Source organism: Triticum dicoccoides, chromosome 3B (assembly GCF_002162155.2).
Source record: "Triticum dicoccoides isolate Atlit2015 ecotype Zavitan chromosome 3B, WEW_v2.0, whole genome shotgun sequence".
NCBI lineage: Eukaryota > Viridiplantae > Streptophyta > Magnoliopsida > Poales > Poaceae > Triticum > Triticum dicoccoides.
Window position 1 is genome coordinate 802,571,482 of NC_041385.1, and position 23,788 is coordinate 802,595,269.

The 23,788-nt window shown below is 50.6% G+C and overlaps 2 non-coding genes across 2 annotated transcripts; both read right to left on the bottom strand.

Moving 5' to 3' along the window:
* Positions 1-17,277: 17,277 nt before the first annotated feature.
* Positions 17,278-17,434, bottom strand: LOC119282840. Its single transcript, XR_005138885.1, has one exon. It is a non-coding gene; the product is annotated as a U1 spliceosomal RNA (small nuclear RNA).
* Positions 17,435-22,873: 5,439 nt separating this feature from the next.
* Positions 22,874-23,030, bottom strand: LOC119282849. The gene has a single exon (XR_005138893.1). It is a non-coding gene; the product is annotated as a U1 spliceosomal RNA (small nuclear RNA).
* Positions 23,031-23,788: the final 758 nt, after the last annotated feature.

Here is a 23,788-nt window from a genome sequence, read left to right on the forward strand (position 1 = left end):
CTCGAGCCCGCTCCGATCTTCAATCCGGAGCTGGCTACGCAGATCGAGGATGGATGGCTAGACATCGCTTCGGGGGCTGCAACCTCTACGGCGATAGAGCCGAACAATGACCTTGTCCCTCATGAAGCTCGTGACTCCGAGGTGCCGGACTCCTTGCCGGACTCCGAACCTCCCGCGCCCCCTCTGATCGAATCTGATTGGGCGCCGATCATGGAGTTCACAGCAGCGGACATCTTTCAACACTCACCTTTCGGTGACATCTTGAGTTTGCTAAAGTGTCTCTCGTTATCAGGAGAGCCCTGGCCGGACTGCGGTCAGGAGGGTTGGGATGCGGACAATGAAGAAATTCAAAGCCCACCCACCACCCACTTGGTAGCCGCTGTCGACGATCTAACCAACATGCTAGACTACGACTCAGAAGACATCGACGGTATGGACGACGATGCCGGAGACGACCAAGAACCAGCGCCAACCGGGCACTGGAAATCCACCTCCTCATATGACATATACATGGTGGATATCCCAAAGGATGGGAATGGCGAAGGAACAGAGGAGGATGACCCCTCCAAGAAACAGCCCAAGCGCCGGCGTCAGCGGCGCCGCTCTAAATCCCGCCACAGCAAGAATGAAGACTCCAGCACCGGAGATAATAATACACCGGACAGTGCCGAAGATAACCCACTCCAGCAAGATGCAGCGCAGGAGGACGGAGACGCCAACCCTCATGAGAGAGCGACAGAAGAAGAGGTAGCGGATTATATGCCTCCCTCCGGAGACGAGGCAAGCCTCGACGATGATGAATTCGTCGTGCCTGAGGATCCCATCGAACAGGAGCGTTTTAAACGCAGGCTTATGGCCATGGCGAACAGCCTCAAGAAAAAGCAGCAACAGCTTAGAGCTGATCAAGATCTGCTAGCCGACAGATGGACTGAAGTCCTCACGGCCAAAGAGCATGAGCTCGAACGCCCCTCCAAAAGCTACCCTAAACGCAAGTTGCTCCCCCAATTAGAGGAGGAAGCGTATGAACCCGCATCACCAGGAGACAATACGGCTGACCGACCACCCTGTGGTCGCGACAGAGAGTCCTCTCGGCCCTTCACTAGACCCGTACCCCGGCATCGCTCGAAAATCACAAGGCCACAGGGGAACGCTCTGGACTTGCGAGATATATTGGAGGATAAGGCAAGACAATCAAGATCGATCTATGGATTGCGTGGGCGCCCCATGGTACATGACGACAACCGTCGCGCCGGACACAGTAAGTCCGGCCGGGCCGAACAAAACAGACAAAGCTCTTTTGAGCTCCGTCGTGATATCACCCAGTACAGAGGCGCCGCACACCCACTATGCTTCATAGATGAAGTAATGGATCATCAAATCCCCGAAGGGTTTAAACCCGTTAATATCAAACCTTATGATGGCACAACAAACCACGCGGTTTGGATCAAAGACTATCTTCTTCACATCCACATGGCCCGCGGTGACGATCTTCACGCCATCAAATATCTCCCCCTCAAGCTTAAAGGACCAGCCCGGCATTGGCTTAACAGCTTGCGAGCAGAGTCAATTGGGAGTTGGGAAGACCTGGAAGCCGCATTCCTCGATAACTTCCAAGGCACGTATGTGCGAGCACCAGACGCTGATGACCTAAGCCACATAATTCAACAGCCAAACAAATCGGCCAGACAATTCTGGACACGGTTCTTAACCAAGAAAAACCAAATCGTCGACTGCCCGGATGCGGAGGCCCTAGCAGCCTTCAAGCATAACATCCGCGACGAGTGGCTTGCCCGGCACCTGGGACAGGAAAAGCCGAAATCCATGGCAGCCCTCACATCACTCATGACCCGCTTCTGCGCGGGCGAGGATAGCTGGCTAGCATGCAGCAACAACCTCAGCAAACATTCTGGCAGTCCGGATTTCAAGGACCGAAATGGCAGGTCGCGTCGTAAGAAAAACAAGCGCCGCATCAACGGCGACAATAGTGAGGATACAGCAGTCAATGCCGGATTCAGAGGCTCTAAACTCGGTCAGCGGAAAAAGCCATTCAAAAGAACTGCTCCGGGTCCGTCCAATTTGGACCGAATACTCGACCGCTTGTGCCAGATACACGGCACCCCCAAAAAGCCAGCTAACCACACCAATAGGGACTGTTGGGTATTCAAGCAGGCAGGCAAGTTAATTGCCGAAAACAATGACAAGGGGCTGCATAGCGATGACGAGGAAGAGACCCGACCGCCGAACAATAGAGGACAGAAGGGTTTCCCCCCACAGGTGTGGACGGTGAACATGATATACGCAACGCACATACCCAAAAGGGAACGGAAGCGTGCACTCAGGGATGTATACGCGATGGAGCCAGTCGCCCCGAAGTTCAATCCATGGTCCTCCTGCCCGATCACTTTCGACCGAAGGGACCACCCCACCAGCATCTTCCATGGCGGATTCTCCGCATTGGTCCTAGACCCAATCGTCGATGGATTTCACCTCACCAGAGTCCTGATGGACGGCGGCAGCAGCCTGATCCTACTCTATCAGGATACAGTGCGCAAAATGGGCATAGACCCCTCAAGGATTAAACCTACCAAGACGACCTTTAAAGGCGTCATACCAGGTGTAGAAGCCAATTGTACAGGCTCAGTTACACTGGAAGTGGTCTTCGGATCCCCGGATAACTTCCGAAGCGAGGAGTTAATCTTCGACATAGTCCCGTTCCGCAGCGGCTATCATGCCTTGCTCGGACGTACCGTGTTCGCAAAGTTCAACGCGATGCCGCACTACGCATACCTCAAGCTCAAGATGCCAGGCCCTCGAGGAGTCATCACGGTCAACGGAAACACTGAACATTCTCTCCGAACGGAGGAACATACAGCGGCTCTCGCGGCAGAAGTACAATGCAGCCTCTTAAGGCAATTCTTGAGTCCGGCCGCTAAGCGGCCGGACATAGCTAAGCGCGCCTGGAGTAACCTACAACAAGACCACCCGGCACGTTCCGAGCACGCGTAGCAGTGCGGCCCCAACCCCAGCCCCTTCAAGACATCAAAGCAAGTCCTTCGCGTACACCATTACGCTCTGAAGATACCATGGGCATGGGAGGAGGGGCACGACCACAATAAGCCCAGACTGCGGCTCAACCACACCAGGGGCTCTCAAGTGTGTCGTTCTTTTTATCTTTTTACCTTTTATTTTTTACCCACAGGACTCCGTTCGACAGAGGCCCTGTCTGGCAGCAGACCTGCCGAACTCACGATGCAACAGCCAGGGAAGGATAAAGGCTACAACGAATATACAGGTGGTCTCCATTACGAGCATTTTTTATACACCAATCCGCAGCCTACCCCTGGAGGGGGACACGTTTAACAATCCCATCCCTTGCTTATCGCACTATTTGTATCGTTCTGCATTCATAGCAGCACTTATTGAATAAAACAATGCAACACCTTTTTCCTTATAATTGCATTTCTTTTTTATACATATGTTCATTTACGATATGTTGCATCCGTACACTTTGGTACAGTTAAACACACTCCAGGGGCTTATGTTTCCCGCATCATGGTGTGATAAGTCCGAACACTTTCACAAGTGCGGCACCCCGAACTTATAGCATTATATGCATCAGCTCCGAATCATGTCTTGGGTCAATAGTTGGGTTTGCCCGGCTCCCATGTTTTGGTACCTTACGTTCCGTTATATCGGCTAAGGTAGCACTGGGAGAACCACTGCGATTGCACCCCAGTTGAGCTGGGTTAACGCCTCAGTGGAGAAAGCTAAAACTGACTGTCATAATGAGGCGAGAGCCGGTCGCTGTTCGAGAGGTTTCTGCGAGTCCTTAAAGACTTATGCCGCTTAGAGCGAGGAGCCGGATATTGTCCGGCCCAGGCATGGATAGCGCCCCAAATTCGGCCTTTCGAAGACTAGGGGCTTCGCTGAAATTTAAAATTATAGAATTCTATGGCTACTTGAGAGTGTTCAAGCATTATAAGTCCGGTTGCCTTGTTCACTGTGTTGAGCGCCTCCCTAGATGGACCCAAAAATGGGAACAAGAGTGCTCAAGTTTATCCCGAACACCCCAGCACTCGTGGCATGGGGGTTGAAGCCGACGACTTGCCATCTCTCAGATTTGATCAACAACCGCACAGGTAATATTTTAAATTAACAAGCATTGCGTAGCGCATATGAACTAAGTTTTCAGCGCACAGGATAACAAAATGCGAGTCTACTCAAAAATTACATCTTTGGAGCACTCCCCCGCAATAGTGCGAGCACCCTTCAGCACACTCTTATAATACATCTCGGGCTTGCGATGCTCCTTGCCCTCTGGTGGTGGGTCCGTCACAAGCTTCCGGGCATCCATCTTGCCCCAGTGCACCTTTGCGCGGGCAAGGGCCCGACGGGCACCCTCAATACAGGCGGAGTGCTTGATGACTTCAACCCACGGGCACGCATCCACCAGCCGCCGCACCAGGCCGAAGTAGCTCCCAGGCATGGCCTCCTTAGGCCACAGCCGAACTATGAGGCCCTTCATGGCCTGTTAGGCCGCCTTGTGGAGCTCGACCAGCTGCTTCAGCTGGTCGCTAAAGGGCACCGGATGTCCGGCCTCAGCATACTGAGACCAGAAGACCTTCTCCGTCGAGCTCCCCTCCTCGGCCCGGTAGAATGCGGCAGCATCGGACATGCTGCGAGGAAGATCTGTGAATGCTCCTGGAGAGCTCCGAATTCGGGTAAGCAACAGGTAATTAACACTCACATGCTTACTTTGCATGAAAAATGCCTTACCCGCTGCTATTTTCTTCACCGCCTCAATCTTCTGGAGGACCTTGTAGGCTTCGGCCTTAGCGGCTTTGGCACTCTCAAGAGCCGTTGCAAGCACAGACTCTCGAGTCTTTGAGTCACGCTCCAAGATCTCATATTTTTTCATGAGATCCTGGAGCTCTTGCTGCACCTCCGCCACCCGCGCCTCCTGTTTCTCTCGCTCGGTGCGCTCTGCGGCCGCATTTCGTTCGGCCGCGGCCACCGCCTCTTTCAGGGTCGCCACCTCGTTAGTGGCCCCTGCAATACCCATGTTATCCTTGTCATTCTTTTCGCAACCAAAATCCTTTTCTGTAAGGTACAATTTCACTCAGGCGTTACTCACCTTCCTTGTCCTCGAGCTGCTTCTTGGCACGACCGAGCTCGTTCTCGGACCGCTCGAGGTTTTCCTTCAAAGTATTGACCTCCGCAGTCAGTGCGGCAGAGGTCAGCAGCGCAGCCTGCAATCCCATATTGACATATTTTTTGTATAACTCCTGCGTATATCTTTTTAGATCCCCAGTCCGGTTTTTCTTTCCGAACACCGAACCGAGCATCAGGGGCTACTGTCTATGCGGTACCATTTTATACATATTGAAATTCTTACCTCAAAGCCTGTTAGAAGGCTGCTGCAGGCTTCGGTCAGCCCGCTCTTGGCGAGCTGCACCTTCTGAATCACCACACTCATAATAGTGCGGTGTTCCTCTTCGATGGAGGCGGAGTTGAGCGCCTCCAGCAAGTTATCCGGCACCTCCGGTTGGACGGAGGCAGCCGGCATCACGGTCTTGCCCTTCTTGCGAAGGGGTCGCCCGTCGGACTCCGGAGCCGCTGTGGGTTCCGGGGCCGAGTCCGGTGCAAAGTCCGGGAGGTTGTCCTGCGACACCTCCGGGGCCCTCTCCTCCTGGTGGGTCCCTTCCTGGGATCCCACCTCGGCATCGTCCGCATCACGGGGGGTGGAGGCCGTCGGAAGAGAATCCATATCCGACGCACCTAAGGACCCGCTCGACGAAGCGGGAAGATCATCCTTAGGCGGACTGCAGGGTTGTATGCGGCATTAGAAAGACATTATGTGATGAAAAATAAAAACCTTGAAGTTATTCGGGAGTCCGGATACTGACGATCTTGCCAGGGGCTTGGTCCTTGGAGGCCAGTCCTCGTCGTCGTCACTGGCGTTGGCGGAGTGGTCTGGGGGAAGAGTTTTTCCCTTCTTGGACCCTTCAGCCTCCCTTGTTGGGGAGGCCTTCCTTTTCTTCCCTCCCCCCGCCGGGGGAGAGGCTTTCTTCTTCTCCTCCTCGCCTTGGTGGGAGGAGTCGGCCTCGGATTCATCATCCGATAGCACCTGAAAACAGGAACTCTTCCGAGTCCTCGTGGCCTTATTCTTGGCCTTCTTCTCCGGCACCACGTGTGGTGCCGGAGCCAGCAGCCCCGTTAGGCGGGCGTCCGCTGGGTCCTCTGGCAATGGGGCCGGACAGATAGTCCGTTCGGCCTTCGCCAGCCATTCCTGTCAAAGGTAAAGGGAGTTTAGATCCCGCATAGAGTCAAACTATGGAAAACAAGTGGTGAAATCACTTACCTCGTTAGCTAGACGCTGCGAGCGGAATCCGCGATCTTCGGTAGCGGATGCGGGAGCCTCGGCGCCCTTGAACAACACTTTCCAGACATCTTTGTACGTAGTGTCGAAGAGCCCGCTCAGGGTCTGGTGCTGCGCCGGATCAAACTCCCACATGTTGAAGCCCCGTCGTTTGCACGGGAGTATCCGGCGGATGAGCATGACCTGGACTACGTTGACAAGCTTGAGCTTCTTGTCCACCAGCTTCTGGATACAGGCTTGGAGTCCAGTCAGCTCCTCCGAATCCCCCCAGATCCGGCCGCTTTCTTTCCAGGAGGTGAGCCGTGTAGGGATGCCGGATCTAAATTCGGGGGCCGCTGCCCAATCAGGGTCACGCGGCTCGGTGATGTAGAACCACCCCGATTGCCACCGCTTGATGGTTTCCACGAAAGTGCCCTCCAGCCACGTAACATGGGACATCCTGCCCACCATGGCGCCTCCGCACTCCGCTTGGCTGCCCTTCACAACCTTCGGCTTGACACTGAAGGTCTTGAGCCACAAGCCGAAGTGGGGCTGGATGCAGAGGAAGGCCTCGCACACGACGATAAACACCGAGATGTTGAGGACGAAATTCGGGGCCAGATCATGGAAATCTAGGCCGTAGTAGAACATGAGCCCCCGGACAAAGGGATGAAGTGGGAAGCCCAGTCCGCGGAGGAAATGGGGAAGAAATACTACACTCTCATGGGGCCTGGGGGTGGGGATGAGCTCTCCCTCGTCGGGGAGCCGGTGCGCGATGTCGCTGGACAAATATCCGACGTCGCGCAGCTTCTGGATCTGCCCCTTAGTGACGGAGGAGGCCATCCACTTGCCTCCCGCTCCGGACATAGTTGGAGAAGGTTGAGGTGAGAAGTGCGGACTTGGGCGCTGGAGCTCGAGTTCGCAGAGATGGATAAGCCAAGGAGGAAGAAGCCACATGTAAAAGGGTTGGATCTTTATCCCCTTATATGGGCGGACAGACATGTGTCCCCACCGGCCTGGTAAAACTCGCTTATCTCCCAAGCGTCACAATCAATGGCGCGGTTGGGTTACCCACGTCCGTATTGATGGGAATCCCGGAATAAGGGGAACACGATCTCTGCTTCGACAAGACGTGCCAAGGAAACCGCCTCGCTAAACGCACGGAAGTGGAACAATAAAAACAATTTGAGTAAAGGCTTGGTAATGGCATGATGTCACGCCACAAAATACGTCAGCAGATTGAACTTGTGTAATATTATTCTCTCTACGGTGGTATGTGGAATTTATTTTTGCAGAGCCGGACACTATCCTGGTGTTCACAATCTTCTATAAATTATTCGGAGGAAGAACCCGCCTTGCAATGCCGAAGACAGCATGCGCGCCGGACTCATCGTCATTGAAGCCTGGTTCAGGGGCTACTGAGGGAGTTCCGGACTAGGGGGTGTCCGGATAGCCGAACTATCATCATCGGCCGGACTCCAAGACTATGAAGATACAAGATTGAAGACTTCGTCCCGTATCCGGATGGGACTTTCCTTGGTGTGGAAGGCAAGCTTGGCAATACGGATATGTAGATTTCCTACCATTGTAACCGACTCTGTGTAACCCTAGCCCTCTTCGGTGTCTATATAAACCGGATGGCTTTAGTCCATAGGACGAACAACAATCATACCATAGGCTAGCTTCTAGGGTTTAGCCTCCTTGATCTCGTGGTAGATCTACTCTTGTAACACACATCATCAATATTAATCAAGCAGGACGTAGGGTTTTACCTCCATCAAGAGGGCCCGAACCTGGGTGAAACATCGTGTCCCTTGTCTCCTGTTACCATCCGCGTAGACGCACAGTTCGGGACCCCCTACCCGAGATCCGCCGGTTTTGACACCGACAATCGTGTTCGATGTTGCCAAGATCCCCTTGCCCTACAATGGTATCCTTGGCCGCCCAGCGCTGGCCAAGTTCATGGCGGCGTCACACTACGCCTACAACACCCTGAAGATGCCAGGACCTATGACGATCATCACCATCCCCTCCGACAAGAAAGATGCGCTGGTTTGCACTGGCCAATTATACCAGCAAGCAGTTGCAGCAGCTGCCGCCGCCAGGGCACTTGCTCCTCCCGCTGGGAACCCGGGAGGGAAGAAGAAGAAGACCGGTGAGACCTCGGACACCCACTCCGGCAAGCGCACCTCTTCGAAGTGTAGCGCTGCCGTCGAGGACGTGCGAGAGAGCTCCACTGGCGGGAACAAGAAGCCCAGGGCCGTGCCGCCGGGAACCAAGAAGGTCTCTGTCAATGAGGACGGCATGGGAGGAGCTTTTACCATAAGATCCACCCTTGGCGACAAATAGGAAGACGCGCTCGTCACCTTCCTGCGGGGGAATGTCGATGTGTTTCCATGGCAACCTTCCGACATCCCCGGTGTTCCCAGGAAGGTGATTAAGCACCACCTTGCTGTCTGCCCTCATGCGCGGCCCATCAAGCAGAAGGTCAGAAAGCAAGCTTTGGAACGACAAGAGTTCATTACTGAAGAGATCCGGAAACTGGAAGCAGCGGGTTTGGTAAGAGGAGTGCTCCATCCGACGTGGTTGGCCAATCTGGTCGTGGTGCGCAAGGCAAACGGGAAGTGGGGACTGTGTATTGATTACACAGATATCAATAAGGCTTGCCCTAAAGACCCCTTCCCGTTGCCGCGCATCGACCAGATTGTTGACTCCACGGCTGGATGTGATCTGCTGTCATTCCTCGACGCCTACTCCGGCTACCACCAGATCTTCATGACAAGAGAAGACGAAGAGAAAACAACATTCATCACCCCATGTGGTACGTATTGTTTCATGCGGATGCCTTTCGGGTTGAAGAGTGCTGGTTCGACGTTTGCAAGGGCGGTCTAGATTGGTTTTGAACCCCAGCTCTATAGAAATATGGAAGCTTATATGGATGACATGGTGGTCAAAACCAAGGACAGGGCAACCCTCATACCAGATTTGCAAGAAACATTTGCGGACCTGCGCAAGATCAATCTCAAGCTGAACCCTGAGAAGTGCGTCTTTGGCGTCCCGTCCAGCAAGCTTCTCGGGTTCTTGGTGTCACAACGTGGGATAGAGGCCAATCCGGACAAATCAAAGCTACCGAGCAGATTGAGGCACCCAAGCGAATCAAGGATGTGCGTCGGCTTGGTGGTTGCGTCGGCGCCATGGGCAGGTTCATTTCCATGTCTGCCGAGCGCGCCCTTCCCTTTTTCAAGATCCTGAAAAAGGCGTGCCCAATGGAGTGGACGCCAGAAGCCGATGCAGCATTGCAAGGTTTGAAGAAGTACCTCTCCTCCGCGCCAATACTAGTTGCGCCTAGGCCGCAGGAGCCATTGCTGCTATACCTAGCGGCAACAGACCAGGTGGTCAGCGCCGCACTGGTGGCGCATAGAGAGGTTAACGACGAGGATATGGCAGCGGCAGAGCCCGACACCACCAATGCAGAGACGACACAGCCAGTTGACGTGCCGCCGAAGAAGAAAATGATGCAGCACCCGGTCTACTTTGTTAGTTCCCTCCTACAGGGGGCTAGATCGAGGTACTCCGGCGTGCAGAAACTGCTCTTCGGCCTTCTTATGGCCTCGAGGAAGCTGCGTCACTACTTCCAGGCACACGAGATCACTGTCGTCACTCGCTTCCCTCTGCAGCGGATATTGCACAATCCGGATGCAACGGGAAGAATTGTGGAATGGGCACTGGAGCTGTCCAGCTTTGGCCTCAAGTTTGAAAGTACCTCGACGATTCAGAGTCGAGTCCTAGCGGAGTTCATTGCAGAATGGACCGCAACGCCTGACGAAGAAACCCAAGAGACTGCTCTCCCCGGCAAGGAAGCAGGTTGTGATTGGATCATGTACTTTGATGGAGCTTTCTCCTTACAAGGCGCCGGGGCTGGCGTACTGCTTGTCGCGCCCACTAGAGAGCACCTCAAGTACGTGATCCATACGCACTTCCCCAGGGAGGTGTCAACCAACAATACAGCAGAGTACGAAGGACTGCTTGCCGGTCTTAGGATCGTGGCGGACCTTGGGATCAAGAAACTCATCGTCAGGGGGGACTCACAGCTTGTCGTCAAGCAAGTCAACAAGGATTACCAGAGCCCATTGATGAAGGCCTGCGTCGATGAAGTGAGAAAGCTAGAAGAGCGTTTCGATGGTATACAGGCTGAACACGTTCCCCGAGCGGAGAACGATATCGCCGATTACCTGTCCAAACGCGCTGCCCTCAAGCTACCTGTGGAACCAGGTACCTTTGTGCTTCAGCTAACTCAGCCATCCGTTCATCCATCAACAGAGCAGAATAAGAGGAGGAAATCGGGGCCCGGCAAGTACTTTCCCGCCGAGCTCCCCGGAGCCGCCGGCAAAGATGTTGCCGAGGATACTGAGCCCGCCACGGGACGACTGGCTCCGGAGGAGCGTCAAGCTCTTGCCATCGAGACAGCCGCTCCCATAGCGGAGGAAATGCCTTTAGCCCTCGCCGTCGAGCCCCAGGCTCCGGCATGGGCACAACATACCGTCCGATTCCTCCAAACAGGGGAACTTCCTGAGTAGCAAGAAGAAGCGGAGAAAGTAGCCCATTGCTCTACCATGTACCAGTTCGTCGATGACGTCCTATACAGAAAGAGGCCGAACGGTGTGAAATTGAAGTGCATCCCTCGAGAGGAAGGACTGGAGCTGTTGGCGGAGGTACACGGAGGCATATGTGGATCCTACATTGGGTCAAGGGCCCTTGCCGGCAAGGCATTCCGGCAAGGCTTCTTCTGGCCCACCGCCCTCCAGGATGCGACGACACTAGTCACCAGGTGTGAAGCGTGTCAGTTCCATTCAAAGAAGCTCCATCAGCCAGCCCAAGCCCTTCAAACCATTCCTCTCTCCTGGCCCTTCTCGGTCTGGGGGCTCGACATACTGGGCCCTTTTCCCCGCGCTGTCGGGGGCTTTGAGTACTTGTACGTTGCAATCGACAAGTTCACAAAGTGGCCAGAGGTGGAGGCAGTGAGGAAGGTCATAGCTCAGTCAGCCGTCAAGTTCTTCAAGGGACTAGTGTGCCGTTTTGGCGTAGCTAACAGGGTTATCACCGACAACGGCACCCAGTTCACAAGCCGCACCTTCATGCAATATACCCAAGACCTCGGCAGCAAAGTCTGTGTTGCTTCCGTTACTCACCCGCGAAGCAATGGTCAAGCTGAGAGGGCAAATGCCGAAGTACTGCGAGGCTTGAGGACCAAGACCTTTGACAGGCTGCACAAGAGTGGAAGGCACTAGATTGATGAGTTGCCGACGGTTCTTTGGTCGATCAGGACGACGCCAAATCGAGCCACCGGCCAGACACCTTTTGCCCTGGTATACGGGGAGGAAGCAGCTCTCCCCACTGAACTCATGTACGGGTCACCTCGAGTGCTCGCTTATGACGAGCTTGAGAAAGAGCAACTGCGGCAAGATGACACAGTGCTCCTTGAGGAAGATCGTCTTCGGGCGGCTGTAAGAGCAGCATGCTACCAGCAAGCCTTGCGCCGCTGCCATAGCCGCAAAATTCATGCCCGGAGCCTTGAGGAAGGCGACCTTGTCCTTCGGCGCATTCAATCGGCCAAGAATTCCAACAAGTTGACGCCAAAGTGGGAAGGCCCTTATCGGGTAATACGAGTCACCAGGCCCAGCGCAGTCCGCCTGGAGACCGAAGATGCTGTTCTGGTGAGTAACTCCTGGAACATTGAGCATCTTCGCAAGTTTTACCCGTGAGGCGCGGCTTGCCGGGCCCCCCGGCAAGCCACCTTTTGTACAAGCATTGACAATGATGCATGTAACCCTTTGTACAAAGCCAGGCGCAGACCCTGAGCATAAATAAATGAAGCGTTGGCGCCCTAAGTTATAGCATGCATGCTAGGTCAAGTCTCGTCCTTGGTTAGGGTTGATAGTGCTTAAGCGGCGACTAACCCCTAGCTTAGAGATCGAGTGTGTGTCTCTTCGCTGTTCTTTTGTCTTCTTTGGTTCGCAGGACTCACAGATATTGTTGCCAGATCACTTGAGGACGAAAAAGAAAAGAAGGACAGACCGGCATCCAGACCCCGGCAAGCCAGTATTGCCGGGGGCTGCAAGTAAAAAGATTCTCCCACGGCAAACCAGAGTTGCTGGGGGCTACAACTTCAGATAAGTTCTTGATCCCTTATCATGCATTCCCTCATGGACTAAGGTATGTGAAACCTCGTTTTGTCCAAAGCTACCGTGCTCTCCTAAAAACTCTAGGGCCTAGGGCTCGTTCCTGGGGCCAGGTTTAGTCGTAGTCGCGGCGGCAAAAGGATGAAATGAGGACCCCGAACCCACCTCATCCCTGCCTCCGCCGAAAGCGTGAGAAGGGTCGAGCGAAATGGGAGACGGCAGGGCCTGTTGCCGGGCAAGGAAATGTTTATCTTAAGGATATCAAGGATTTACTCCTTGTCGTGGGTTCTACCCGCAAACAAATGAGCTAGCAAGCATCCCTTTTTCATTAAAAACATTCCACTCAGGTACAGCCCATAGGGAATGAAAAACATGAATGGTGGGATTACAAGTTTTAAATTCAGCTAAAGCCTAAAGGTGTACAAACTAAAAAGAGATAAGGTGCCCGTAACCCCTTTCTTGTCCCTCTCCTCAGGAGGCAGGTCAAGGAGGCGAAAAGGGCAAAAGGGAGCGCCTAGGCGAGCTACGGGTGGCAGGAGGCACCAAGAGAACATCTCGGTGACCGTCCGAAGGCTGGATGGTGATGGCGGCGCCGGAAGCAGAGCTCGAAGATGAGGCGGCAGGACGTCAGCACGCGTCGAAGGCGTCGGTGCCCGCGTACTCCGATTTGAAGGCCTTGCCGCCCGCCCTCTTCCTCTTCCGCAGCCTCCCAATGCCAGCCGCCCAAGGAGGCGACCCCGAGAAGTTCAGGAAGCCGGCGACACAGATGATGGGATCGCCGGTGCCGCACGGAGCGGCGCCCGACACCTAGTCGGACCCGTCATCCTGCCACCCGCTACCCTCATCATCGCTGCCGCTCTCCTCCTCGTCACTCCCGCCCGAGGAGGAGTCTTCGCTATCAGAAGAGCTCTCCACGCAGCACCTTGCCCGAGTCCTGAAGCACCCAAAGACCTTGACGGAGAGGAGGCCGCCCTCCATCAGCTTGAAATGGAGGGTGAGCCCCGCCGTCAAGCAGTGGATATGAGCGAACGTCTTCCACCCTCGGCCAAGATACATCACGTGAGGGGCTGGGAAGTTGACACGAGCTCGCGTACCACTGATCCAACAGCCCCTCATGTGCAACTGCAAGGACTCCGACGGATCCAGCTCCATCTCGCTCGTGAATGGAGTCGGGAGACGAAGACGACGGCGAGGCGACCGGCGCAGCTGACGAAGAACTCGCAAGGGTCATCCCCAACACGGCCCTCCATGGGGGGAGGAACCACTGGCGAAGGCGAGACTGGCGCGCCGCCCCGTTCTCCTCTTCCCTGAGCACCTCGGCCTCGCCCACGGCCTCGCCCCCTCCCCCTTCCCCTCGCGGCTGGCTCTGCCACTGTGGGTAAAGGGGAAGGGAGGGCGCGTTGTCGGGCGGCGACCCTTGCCGCCACCGTTGAAGAGCCAGGATTCCCTCTCTCCATGGCGGATGGAGGGAGGGGGGGGCAGAAGCTGAAGGAAAGACAAGATGGAAGAGTGCGGGACGCCATTTCCTTCCCCAGCTCTTTATAAAGAGCCGGGATGGGGGCTCGGCCACCCCACTCAGCCAATCAAGACGCGGAAGGCGCAGGGGACTGGGACCAACTCGCTGCCCCGGCCCGTGACGGCCCGGTTCCCCGCCTCCACCGTTCGCCACCCTGAGCGCGTGGGAACCACGTGGCAGGCATGCGGAACCGAGGCGACGGGTGAGGTGACCTCTCCCCACCCCGTGATCGCAGGGGGTGGGCGCCTTGAAGACCACGCCCCGGCCCCGTTCAGTGAATGGGCCGAGCCTCCACGCCTCCCTCCGTTTATGGGGAAGGCGCAAACAGCCCCTTTTACTACGACGTGACGCATGCGTGCAGAGCTCAGCCCCACGCATGCCGCCCACGTCACGCACGCCTCCCCACGCCGAGCCACGCGCGGGAGGCATGGGAAGCGCAGCGCGCAAAGAAACTTACCACGGTAAAAACTACCCCGCCTCCCCGCGCACCGTTTTTGGGCCTAGCCCAACTACGCGATTGCGCTTACGTGTGGCCCAGGCCCGGGGGCTCCTGTCGGTGTACAAAAAGGGAGGGGTACACTTTTTGTACCCCTATAACTATGCACGGGCAGTCGGAGCCACGGACACCACCGCACCGGCAAGGCAAGGGAGGTGAGCCAAGGTAAGGCCGAAGCTCGAAATGAGCGGAACGACGCCAAGACCAAGACCACAAAGAGCAAAGGGGATGAAGCAGACTCCCCCGGCAAGATCCTTGCCGGGGGACGGTTTTAGCAAACCCGGCAGTACCCTTGCCGTGGCTGCTCGCCCCACACCTATGGAGCGAGTCACCCTTGAGTCCACTGCCCCCGTGGGGCAAGGATTCGGGAGACATCCCCGTGGTGGCATGCAGATCTTTGTGAAGACATTCAAGATCAGATACACACTATAGAAGATGACGACCCTTGGCAGGATCCCAGCCAAGGAGGACCACAAGGCCCCCGACAAGAGCCTTACCGGGAACGACAGCAGGCGCCACGGCAACACCCTTGCCGGGGCTACGGCAAGGCCCTTGCCAAGGACACCCGTAGGGCCACCATCAGGCCCACGCCAATTCCAACCTCTACCACCATTCGCATGCAGCTGCCGACCCAACCAGTTGGGCAGGCACCTGCGTGGTGGCGGGCAGATCTTCGTGGAGACCCACCGCTGTGCCACCTCAGCTGCCTGCCTGCCTACATGGCGCCACGGGCACCGCTGGCCAGGGCACGTGTCGACGCGAAAGGGAGCGGCGACGGACAAGACTGGGTTCTCCCCCGTCCCCGATAAAGCAAGGACACCTAAGCAAGACGCATTAAATGCGCCTTGTCATGTAATGCGAGGGATAAACTCGTATCACTGTGCCCTTTCCACCTCCTGTGTGCCACTGTGGAAACCCCTTTCCCTATAAAAGGAGGCCCAAGGCGACCAGGAGAGGGATTCGGCTTTTTGGAGCTCTTCACGCCCCATTGCTAGCCTGAGAACACAGATAAACAAATCACCAAAGCAGGAGTAGGGTTTTACGCATCCTCTCGGCCCGAACCTGGATAAAGAACCCGTGTGCTATCTGTTCGATCCGCCCTTCTCGCAACCCCGCGCCCCGCAACCGTAGTTGGGATTCTCGTGATCCCATAGGTGTCGTCCTCGCACCGACATGATCTTTTCTCGTTTCCGTGTTCCGGCATCCCAGTGATCAAATCACAATGTGTCTGGCCAGACGATGATGGATACCATTACACCGAGAGGGCCCGAGTATATCTCTCCATCGTCGGAGGAGCAAATCCCAATCTTGAGCTATCTTGTTACTTGCCATACTTTTCCGTGAACCCGTAAGCCGCCGTAATAGCCGCCCAGTTACGGATGATGTTTAACAAACCCCAAAGTTCACGAAGCAAGTATGAAGGAACTCGACACTCTCATGGTCTAAGGAATTATGCAAACATTAACTTCTCTGTGTTATTAAGCATTAACTTGTGACGAATGTATCTCATAGCATAACATCAAAATGGGTCGATTCAACACAAATGTTCTACCAACATCGTGCCCTCATGATTGCCAGCATAGACATGCCCATGATCAGGAAAACATGATCATCATGCAATACATGAGCCAGTCTTAGAGGCAAGACTAGGAATACATTTTACCGTTTAGTATACCACACGTGCACATGAGTTTTCCTCCGAGCCTCGTGGATATTGCAGACTCGAGAATCATTGCAGTTATAGCATGGAAGCTAAACATTCATTACAAACTTTGGAGATACAAAATAACTGATATTACTGCCTCTAGGGCATATCTCCTACAGAAAAAAGTCTAGTACTTTCGGTCATGACTAATGAATGGTTCCAATACCATCGGTCATGAAAAAAGAGTTGAGTTATGACACAACAATGATTCATGGTGATGATGATCACGGAAAAATGTATCATGATTTATAGAGTAGACATATCAATATGTCATGATGTTGAGTAGGCACACCACTCATACACAGAAAGCATAAATTTCACTGAACAAGTTTTTTTTTAGGGAACACTCAACATGTATTGATGCTCAAAATAAGTTAAAACTTTGTAGGAAGCTCCCAATAGCACTGGGGTCAAGTCACCAAAGTTTGACTCAAATATATTTTTTGTATCATTCTGACGCGCACCGCGGCCATGTGAACAAACATAATAATCCAGGACATCGAGCTGTTCTTCAAATGATATAGTAGAACTTACAATCGAGCCTTTTACATGTCTCTACTACCCTTCATTACATTTTTCAGAGCTAAAATCTTCTTGGTAGAAGCAGGCTAATTTTATTATTTCATCTGTGCTGACCTTACAATGCGTAGCACTACCCGCTGGATGTAAGGATTATTTAACTGAAATATGTACAGAGCATTCAATGAAAATGTGCATGAAATGTTTCAGGCCTGAATCCTTCCTTGTTAAGCTAAGGTTATTTTCTAAGTTAGCACTACTAATGTCGTGGTTGTGCAAGTAGGCAGTCGACTATGCTAATATTGAAAGCCTTTTTCCAGGGCCCAACTCACAAGAAATTACTCATGGTTAATTGGCCACTTTAGCGAAACGGTGCCTTGCTCTGGACACCTGAATCAAACATGCTGATCCTATGGAGATTTAATTTTAAATTTTAAATATAATAGGTATTCTCTCCTTCATCTTCAAAGCAAAAAGATATCCGAAGTTTCATTTTATAACTTGGCAGGGGCCGCGCGAACGCATACCCCTCTAACATAAATTTTGACGTCCACTCTCCCAAAGGAGATGGTAGATCAACACATTCACTATGTGCAATGTGAGCCATTAATCTAGGTCATGAGCCTTTTTGATCACCCATAAACCCCGTCCAGGTAAGTATGTTCAAAGGCCGAACTCCTCTAGTTATATACTCCTCGTTACCGAGGGAATCTTGTTAATCTTTCCGTGTGGGACTAAACCAAACGTAATTACCTTAACCACGATTTCACAAAAAGGGCAAAAGATTCAAGGGCCCAATTGCTTCTAGCCCATTAACACAGAGCCAACCTGTTGCACGATCGGGAGCGCCTATATGGCGCTGCAGGCGCCCGTTCGCATTTCTGGCGCCTGCAGCGCCCAGCGCTGGGCCGGCCCGTGAAACGCCAAGATTCGCGAACGCAAAAGCTTGGAAAAGAAAACGAAAAAAGTATTGCTGTTTGCATGTATCGAACTCACCACGTCGAGTTCGCGCATAGGTACCACAAGCCACATGAGCTACTTGCCTTCTATGATTAGTTACAGAGGCAATGGCTTAATAACAAAGGCCGCAACGCTATTTCACTTCAGAAATCTATTGCATCAATTATTATTTTTAAATTGTTTGGAAAAAAGATCGTGATTTAAAGAAAAATTCATCATTACCTAAGAAAAGTTGACAAACCTGAAAAAGTCCATTGATTTTTTTAAAAAAAATCATCCATTTTACAAAACTGTTCATCAAATTTGAAAAATGTTCCCAGATTTTGAAAAGTTATCAAATTTGAAACAAATGTTCATCAATTTGAGAAAGGTTCACTCAATTTGAAAAAAGTTCAACCATTTTGAAAAAAGTTCAACGAATTTAGTAAAATTTCACCGAATTTGAAAAAAGTTCATCAAATTTGAAAAAGTTCATTTGAATTCAGAAAAAGTTCATCAAACTTGAAAAAAGTTCATGTATCTCAAAAAAGGTCATCGAATTTGAAAAAAAAGTTTTATGTAATTCGAAAAAAGTTCACTGATTTTGACAAAAAGTTCATCAAATTTGAAAAACATTCATCAATTTTGAAAAAAGTTCATAAAATTAGAAAAAAGTTCATCACATTCGAGAAAAGTTCATCAATTTTCAAAAAAGTTCATCAAATTTGAAAAAGAGTTCATCAAACTTTAAAAAAGTTCATTGAATTTGAAAATCGTTCATCAATTTAAAAAAAGTTCATAAAATTCGAAAAAAAGGCCATTGATTGTTTTATAAAGAACACAAAAATAGAAAATCATCAACTTAGAAAAACGCACATTTAGAAAAAACAAAAAGAAAAGAAAACCAAAATGAAAATCGCCCTGAAAATGACAACGAACTTGGAGAAAACCCGGTTTGGGAAGCTTCCAAAACCGGAGGATTCCCATGACTGTAGAGAACAAAGCAAAAGAAAACAAGTTATGAATCAGTTGTGCCTGTGTTGCGTAGTGGGTGCTATTGTTGGACGTTAGGAAGAGGTCGCAAGTTCGACTCCGACTGCACGCAACCTGTTTTATCTTTTTTTTCTAGAAAGAAACGGGAAGTTGGGCCAGGCCCAACTAGCCGCACCCTGCAGGCGCCCGTTTGCAAACGGGCGCATAAGCGCCAAATAGGATTCGCCTGCACGATCGCTACCATTGTGTCTGCTTGTTATTCAAGGGCCGGAGGCGTGGATTCAATCTGCCAGCGGTATTGGCTGCATCGTTTGACTATTCCTTTGTCTAAAAAAAAAACTATTGCTGCTCAACTTGATCGATGGCTACCGTACGTTGTGTCTGCTTGCGTCCCCCGATCCGATCAAAATATTGGAAGAACACGCACCAGGTGCCTGCTCGTGTCCGTCGTGTGGAGCCACTCCGAGAACACGTTCAAGCCCCTCGGCGTGCTCCCCACCACGAGGGACTATATTGGTGGCAGGGCCGGGTGGCCAGCACCAACGCCGGCGCCGCGGGGCAGCGCGTGTACGCGGCCGGCTCGGACGGGCACATCCTCGGCTGGGACCAGCACGGCAACAGGTGGAGCCTCGCGTGCGATTTGAAAGCCCACGCCGTGGCCGTGCTTTGCCTGTGAATGGCCGGTGACCTGGTGTGCACCGTGTCGGCCTGTGGCTACGGCAGCCGTGCGGTAGCACCCCAAGGTCCGCGCCGTCATTGGCCACGAGGGCCCCGTGAACTGCATCCAGGACACCCTGCAGGCCAGCAATGGCTATACGGTGTAAAGCGGGGGTGCCGGATGGGGCCAACGCCGAGGATCGGAAGCGAAGAGTGCACATTTTGCCGGAGGAAGGGTGCTGTTTAGATTGTTTTTGGTTTGGGTTTAGTTGTTTCTTTGCAGCACTGGATGCTTGACTTGGTGATTGTCCATCGCAGAGAGGAGGATTAATAAATTTTAAAGAATCGCACAAACATGTCAGACGTTGTGAACAGCAAATTATGCTAGCACCTATACTCTGGCCGGTTTCTATATAGGTTTTGATTTTATTTTCAATTTCTTTTTAAGCATGGCCATGGATGTTTTTTATCAACGAAAAATGTTAATGTTGCTTACCTCGTTATTACAGTCCCTCTTCTCTCTTTTTGTGATCTGGTATGTCTGTACTTCTTCTGAAACGACGCCATCCTCTAATGTTTCTGTTCTTTTGCTGGTGAGGACTCAATCAAGTTTAGTAAAATTGATACAATATTAACTTCATGCATTTATTTATAAATAAATTTATGATATATAATCATGTTCACGTCCTCTTCTAATAAAACAATTTTCTTTTGCACCTAAACATATTCTTGAAATTAATACTTTTATGTGGGCTACTCCTGGTTGAATAGAATGACCACATGTGCTCAAACTGAAGAAACATGTACTCATAAACACACAGAAACACATGCAAGCCAATAAAAAGAGAAATTGAAGAAATATGTAGACTCATAAACCGATAAAATGGCAAGCAGTGAAGTGCCCCCACACTCACTATGCTAGACTACACATGAACACGTAGATATATGTAAGTTCATAGTCTATGAGTTTTGATTCCTCTAGAGACCACGACCATACAAGATTCATACGTTCAGGGGGTGGAGAGGGCACCACATCTAGATTTGTTGCCTAGGCTTGGAAGGCATCAGGATTCACTATTCTACGGCACGCCAATAAATCACTAGCAACTTGCTTACTTGAACCTCGTATAGGGTCACCAGTTGGGTCTTGGAGACACCATTCATTTCCAATGAAAGGGAGCACATGATGTTGGTGGGTACATAGAATTGTGCCAACCACTATCATCGAGGAAACACTGAAAACATGGTGGCAGTTCTTTTTCTAGAGACTACGACAAAATCCTGGCAGTCTAGGACAAATTGTTGCTGATCTATCCAATTGTTTTGTGGAGTTTCGGGTTATCTTTCTACAACTAAAATTGCTGCTTTTCTGATAAAAAAAGTAAAATTGCCGCTTTCATGTATGAAAACTACTAATCCAGCGGCAATACCATGCAGACATGCATCAAGCCTAATCTTGGCAGCATATTTTAGCAGACATGTGGAGTCCTTCTGTCATCAAAACAAATTAATTAATAGGTACTAGTCATCAACCCATGCATCTGCACGGGCTAGCCCTTTTATGGTATTAAAATATGACAAAGTGGGTATGAATTAGAAATGTTGGTACACATCATGGTTGGAAATACAAATGTTGTTGTATGTATAATGTATCTGTGATATATAGGCTTCAAAAAGGCATATGATCAAGTGCCCAAATTATAGCATAGATGTTCCTTTCTTTTGTCTATCTAAAAAGCATACATGTTCATTTTGCCACAGAAGTAATGTAGAATTTGATCTTAAAACCCTTCGCTTCGCGGATTAGATTTTATATGTGTACAACATTTATGCGGAAGTTCTCCATCTTGAAAATTGGATTGCACCTAGGTTGGTTTGATTATGTAAGAACATGTTTGTATAAACAACAATGTACATGGTTTTCCATAAACATGTGATACTGTAGCAAATAACACATATATAATATATTTCTATATTCTCATACCATTAAGAGGCATACATTATTCTGATATTAAAGTTGTTGTCTTAATCAATTAATTTAAATGAATTTATTTTATGATTAATAACGTGGCTGGTAACTGTGCGATGAATTATTCAGATTTAAGTTGTGTGTACCAAAAAGGTCTTAAACACTTTCTTTTATGATTGTGCCTGGATTTTCTTAATACTTTCTATATTCCTACTACACACATATATATCACATACATATTTTTGCTAAAATATGTATCACATACATAATCACGTGTTTATATGAGATCTTTGTGGCACATGATACATCCATATAGTCTTTTGTGTTCATCTAGGTCCTTCTGTTTGAGTGGATCTTACATGCTAAATCAGCATATCATGGGATAACATCATGTACAGGAGTATACGTGCTAGATTGCTTGATACGATCTGACCTGCTAAATCATGTACATATACATCATGAATTGCTGGACTTGAAATATGAGATTCCAAGCATGAGGTGGAACACGGTTAATATACATCATGGATTTTTGTAGTTGGAAAAGTGAAATTAAAAGGGTGGAGAGGAACACGATTCATACAGCCGACCATCATTATTTGTACAATGTATTTTTCCGCTTTTCACGAAAGAACAAACGTGTTTCTTTATCATGGACGTGGCTGTAATTTCTATTAATTATGCACGTGGGTGTTAACGACTCTCTTTTTAATACGTGTAGGTTTAATCTCATCTATGTATGTGTTTGTAAACATCTTTTACCTTTTTTAGGAAAGAAGACACGTGATTTTTGTGTCTTGGACGTGGGTACTTTTTAATAGGAATTGGACTGGGTGTGAAAGACTCCTTTTTTGTACGTGTGGGTAAGATCCATTTTTTTGTTTTTCACGGAAGAAGATACATATTCTTTTTTTGTCATGGACGTTGGTGCTAAGGATTCTCTTTTTAATACGTGCAGTTTTAACCATGTATATGAGAGCTTGTGTCTGTACTGATGCCCCCCCCAAAAAAAAACTATGTACGTGGTGTATGGTCCAAAAAAAAAAAACTATGTACATGATGTTTCTTAAAGTCCCTTCACGTGTTAAGTACTCTTTTTTCATATGTGGTGATGGAGTCTTTATATGGACTCTTTTTTCTGGTGGTAGATTCCTTTCCTTTCTTTTCGAGTTTTTACGGATGGATGCCTTTTTACGTTGGAGTTTTGATCGATGGACACATTCCTTTATTTGACGTGAGGTTTACTATTTTATTTTGAGGGAACATTTGTATAACACTAACGTTGTACGTGTCAGATGCCCTTTTTGTGGATCGGGACCATCTATGTTACACGAATTTCCTTTTATCCTGAACGTGAATTCTACAATCCAACGGTGTAATTAATTTTGATGATGTGGATTAATTAGAGGGCTTTAATGGTGCCTCCAATTAGTAAATAGAAAAAAGATAGAAGATAGAAGATTCTCTTTTCACAAAAAAAAGATAGTATTCATCCTGTTTTTTCTAAAATGGGTGATCAACAAAAAGTTTTATTTTATAACTTGGCTGGGGCTGCGCGAACACGTACTCCCTCTAACACAAATTTTAATTTTCACTCCCACAAAGGAGATGGTAGATCAACGTATTCCCTATGTGCAATGTGAACCATTGTTCTAGGCCATGAGCCTTCTAAATCGCCCATAAAACCCGTCCAGCCAAATACTGTAGCTACAGTATCCAAAGGCTGCCTGTGACGGCCGGGGGCTTTGCAAAATTCTAGCGCTGCCACTGAGGTAAGTATGTTCAAAGGAGGAAATATCCTCTAGTTATATACTCTTCTTTACCGAGGGAATCTTGTTAATCTTTCAGTGTGGGACTAAATTAAATGTAATCTCTACTCCTAATGTCTCAGTTGGTAGTCTCCGCCAGTCAATTTTTGTCCCATCAAAGCCGGGTTTTTTCGTCCTCACTCCCACCTCCCACCTCGACAAAAAACCCAACGAAAACCAGTGAACCAAAACCCACCTTAGAAGGGAGCGATGCCCCTCGCACGCCAGAGAATCGAACGATAAAAAACCTACGAAGAAAAGCAATGAAAAAAAACCCTCGAACTCCGACGGGAACGAGGCTCCCCTCGATCTCAAACACCGTACATCTAGCGTCACGGCCTCACGGGGAAAACTGTGCCGCCACCCAAGGTCCGCTCCGCCCTCACCGTTCCCCGCAACGCCGCTGCCGGAGGGCCGGCAGGCGAAGCCGCACCGCGCCCAGGGACGGCAGCGGCGGGGCGGTTCCGTCTCCCTACCTCCTGCCAGAGCCCCCACCCCATCATCCGTAGATCTAGCCGGGAACCCCTCCACCATCGTCCCCGCTCCTCCAGCGCGGCCTTCCTCGTCTCTGGTGATGAAGTTCGCCCCAGGATCCGTGACGACGACGCCCCAGTGACTCCCCCACGCGTGCGGCCTGGCCGACCTAGTTCCG